Below are 5,214 nucleotides of genomic sequence, written 5' to 3'. Positions count from 1 at the left end.
ACTGATAGTAGCAAATCATCATCATCATCATCATCATCATCATCATCATCATCATCATCATCATCATCATTGTTGTAGAATAGAAGAAAGAAAATACATGTACCTGGAGACTTGGATATTTTTCCTAAATTAAATCTGGCTCATTGTTAGTGAACAACAGCAACAGTACAATGACGCAATATGCTGAGGAACGTACAAAAAAAGCACCTGGAAATTGTAGGAATGAATGTGTTCTCGTCACCATCATCTCGAAAGCGGAGAGGCTATCATTCTGAGGTTACGTTTTTAGTCTTTGACTACCATGATAGTGGAGGAAAAAATAAGTAGGCCTACTGGTAAAATCTATACCCAATATCATGAACTAACGGAGCTAACTCCATGTTTTCTGAGCCTAAAGGATCTGAAACTGAATGGTATAGACGAATTCTGATAACACCGAAAAGCGTTAACTTAACTTCACGATAACCTTAATTCTAACCCTAACCCTAACCTTAACCCTAACTCTTATCTTAAGCCTAAGCCTAACCCTAACCCTGACTCTTATCCTAAACGTAATCTTAACCCTAACTCTTAATCCTGACCCCAATCCTATAAACATAAAACACGTTTTGGGGTCTGTCAGACCCGCACTGTGTAAGCTTCTGTGTTCATATCGACGAGGAAGTAGCTTGCAGAATTTAGAGAGCTTCATTCGTTATAATAGAGGCAAGTAAATTGAACTAATGACGTCACGTATGTGCTGAACAAAAAATACAAACTCATCGAAGCAGAAACTCAAAAGCCAAAAACCTTTGTTTAAAGGGCAGCTAATTCTTTAAGGACGGAGCAGATACACTTCCAATAAACAGCAGGCTGAAGATAATGCCTTTGTGTGTGTTTGTGTGTGTGTGTGTGTGTGTGTGTATGTGTGTGTGTGTGTGTGTGTGTGTGTGTTTTACTGAGCTCGCAACCGCACAAAGTCATATGAGCGCGTGGGACACATTAAACATGTTCAGTTGGTAGGACTTTTAAAAATTTTGTTCAGGTGGCGGTCGAAGCCCAGTTTTATCAATTTTGGACAATCAAGGTATCTCTAACGTGCGCAGCTTCCACACCGGATCTCCGAGATTTTTCGCCCTTGTCTGAGAAGGCTAAGTGTAGATCTTTCCCACCACAGAATCAGGGGTGTGGCTAAAAGACAGCAGCAAGAAGGAGCCAGGGAGTAGCAGTAGAAGTGCTGTAGAAAGAGCCAGGAGCCCATAGGAGGGGGCAAAGGATGTGAGAGGTGGAGGCAGAAAGTGAAGGCGAAAGCAGACGACAGAACATTGATAGAGAGCCGGAAAGGAGGTGAAAGGAAACAATTCTAGAGAAAAAATAAATCCGTCGGTATCCGGATTCGAACGCAGGACCTATTGAATGAGAGGCAAACACCTTAACCTCTATGCCACGAGAAACCCCATGGTAAATATGTCTGCGGAACGTTTCGAACCATTAAGTTATACAAATCGGAAACATGAATTTGCATTGGGCTTTGAATGCGTGTTGCTGCCTGTTTTCTTTGAAGTATAATTTTACGGAAAACAATTTTAAAATACCGTATAAATGACGAACTAAGCTCTTTTCTAACTTTCCCCCAGAACAGTGAAAGGGGCAAGGGAGGAGGAGTAATATCCCACACAAGAAAGACAACTTTGGTTATCTTAGCGAACAATCAAGGTCATCAGTGATTACGTCCCTTACCTCCACGAAACGTCAAATTATGACCAGAACGGAACAATCGCCCTCAAGGAGTTAATTGACCTTACCCAGCCCCTGTCCACGAGACAATGTCTGTGATGATGTTGTGAAGTTCGAGCGAAAACTTTTACTCAGGGGTTAGAAGACTTTTCGGATCGGGAATGTGTGTGTTTGGGGGCGGAAAGGGGGGGGGGAAGGAATGGGAGAAGGTTGAGGGGGCTCCTTGGCAATGGTTGGGCCATGAAAATCAAAGGGCCACACCTTTTACTACGCTATGAAACTTCTCTTAATAATAAGATCGAAAATATAAACTGCAACTGAGATAGTATTGTTTTTAGAATTCAGCAATCAAATTAAATAACAAAGTTTTCTTAAATTTCATTACAAAAACTAATCTTGGCACTCTTACTTTGACAAATGTTGATATAGTTTACAAAAGTTTGTTCATCCTCATCTTTTCGTCAACTTTTGAAAAAATTTGGTGGAGGTGGAGATGGAGGAGGCATATGCCACACAAGAAAGACAACTTTGGTTATCTTAGCGAACAATTTATGTCATCAGAGATTACATCCCTTACCTCAGCGCATTCCTCATCTAAAATAGTGCTGTCAAAAATTCGTGGCACAACTTATCCTCAAATATCTCTTTAACGGGTGAATCAGTGTTATCCATACATTGCAAATCAAGATGTATCAAATTGTCTTAACTTAATCATATTTTTTCGCAACAATTGAGGTCAGATTTAAAAACTTTTCTTCGTAAATTTAAATAAATACTATAAATCTCACATCACGCTTTTCACTCACATTTTGCATACGTACATGGCGTACATGACAGCTCACCAATTACACTTTTAAGTGGAAAAACTTGTTACAAGAATTTGATTTTACAGTGAACACTTTTGTTTGCACTAAAAGCTAAAGGTTCTCAAAACATGTGTTCAATAAAGATAGAGTCACGATTAGAAAGGGAAAAAAATGATGGACTTGTTTTTAAAAGCGATATTGCCCCATCTGCAAACCTTTTAAAATCTGTAGAAACCACCGGCTTTGACTTTCTTGTTAGTATTTATTGAGGAATTTTCTAGAATACAGCAAGCAGGTGATTACATAAGTATTGATCTGTTAATACAAATTGATACAAGTCATTGTGCAAAAGCTGGAGGGTCTATGTTCAATAGTTTAGGAAATATTTGACAATAAGTTACGCCAAAAAATTTTGACCGTACTATTGTGGCCGAACTCGGTTATTTAAGTGATAGTGGCACACTCTGCTCACCATTCTTTTCTGGTACTAATTTATTGTAAATATCTTAAAGTTCACATTCACGTTCACCTTCACATATCATTTTGTAGTCTGGTTGACCATTGAGGCACATCCACAGATCTTGCGACCAAACTTTCTTTTTATACTCCTCTCAGTTCTAAGCTTTCTGTAATTAGATTGATATTCGAGTCACCGTGAGCCCATTTCTCGAAGAAGTCTTTCCATCGTTTCCCCTGTTTGCCTCTTCATCTCCCTTCTTGTGCTGTTCTCAGTAGGCTAGTCTTGGCGAATTCAGATGATTGTGTGATGTGCCCGTTCCACTTCGGTTTGTATTTTTTCACTGAAGTCAGGGGTCATCATACGGCGTGATCTTACTTACTTACTTTACTTTATCCGTCCTCTTGTACCTCCAGGGCGTCGAGGGGAGAAAGAGCTTCCTGTCTCTAGCAAGTTTGGTTGCCTGGCTGGGTGGGATATTGTATATTCTCAGGGTATCCTTCACACTCTGGATCTAGGTCTTTCTTGGTCTTCCTCTTGCCTTGTACCCTGATACTTTCCTGTAGTAGGCTTTACTGGCAAACTGGTTAGGTGCCATACGTGGGAGAAACCACGTGTACAGCGTGATGGCGTTACTAAGTTTTAAATTAACAGTTTGACACAACTAGATAATTAAAAAAGAAGATTTCAAAGACAACAGATGTAGGGGGACAGCAAATCATAAGGCTTCATGAATTAACCTCGTGCTGAGGTCAAGACTGAAGCCTGCAGGCTGCGCACAACCAAAAGTGGAAATGGCGATTTTAAATGCTCGAATTGTGGCAAACTGTTCTCTCTCAGTATTGGTCTCAATGGCTTTAAGAGAAGAAACAAATCGTCTTAATCTTTATTTTTTTCTATGTCTTTTTAAGAAGTATTCTCCTCTACAGAAACATTTGTCATCGCTAGACATCGACAGACGAACTATTATCAGTATTACGGAAGTCTTGACAAACACAAGCAGAAACATGTACTAAATCTCAAACGAGTGTGGTTAAGCTGAAACTAAAGGCAAATAGCGTCTTTGGCATTCAGTAGAATCAGGTTTTTAAAAATGTAGATCTTTGTTTTTAAAAATCTTTTTTGCCATGACGTTAGCCTTTATGAACGTTCTTGATCAAGTAATGTCCGAATTGGGTGGGGGAAGGGCTCAAGTTTAAGCGCATCTTAAAATCTGTTGTTTTTTGTGGTAATATTCTCTTCTCATTTATTGTAAGATCCCTTTTTTGTTTATGGCAAAATAATTTTTCGTAGTGGTAATGTCCTCTTTTAATTTATGGGAATATTTTCTTTTTGCTATTGGAAATGTCTTTTTTATGATTGTGAGTGGGAACGTGCCCTCCTTTTGTTTATGGAAATTTGACATTTATTTATTTCTCAAAATGTCCTCTTTTTGTTTATGGCAATATAGATCTAGTCTCTTTTTGTTTATGGCAATATAGTCTCTTTTTGTTATTGGAAGTGTCCTCTTTTAGATTGCGATTGGAAAAGGGGGTTTCCCTTTGTTTACCGAACAGGAGCTTCCAATTGTTTAAGGAATTTGGCCTCTATTTACTTTCCGAAATGTTTTCTCTGTTTAAATGGAAATATCATGTTTTAGGAGAAGGCAGAGTTCCTCTTTGTACTGATTGAAAAGGGTAATCTTTTTTATGATGGTAACGTCACCTTCTTGTCTATGAAAAATGGGTCTCTTTTTGTTGGTGTTGGAAGGAATCTTAAAGCATCACGAGGTGAAGGCCATTTTTTTCTGCAGAGATGTTCGAACATCGTCTTGGGCCTTTTTAATAGGTCTGTACGCCCACACCGGCACAATCTAGATAATTTAGGAGGTAGGTGAGCTTCGACCTTGCTTGTCGTCAGGGACAACCCAGAGGGATTATAATATCGCAGAAGACAGAACGAGGTACTCGAAATATTATATTATTATTCTCCTCACTTGGAAATCGAACTCTGGTGAACTGAGGACGACGGTGAAGCTGCTGACCGCTACATCACAGACGCTGGTCTTCGGGCTCGTGTCCTGTCCTGTCTATCATACCTTAGACCCTCTTCTGAACCCACCCACACACAAGACCACGTCTTAGAAATACGTTTTGTGATATTGAATGTTGGCCATGAAAGAAAAAACAAACAAACTTGCACACTACAACAAGTAAACACACATTGATACATTAATATTACCGAAGAAAATATTTA

This window comes from Aplysia californica, unplaced genomic scaffold, assembly GCF_000002075.1.
Source record: "Aplysia californica isolate F4 #8 unplaced genomic scaffold, AplCal3.0 scaffold00984, whole genome shotgun sequence".
In the NCBI taxonomy this organism is placed as follows: Eukaryota; Metazoa; Mollusca; class Gastropoda; order Aplysiida; family Aplysiidae; genus Aplysia; species Aplysia californica.
This window is presented reverse-complemented; position numbering follows the sequence as displayed.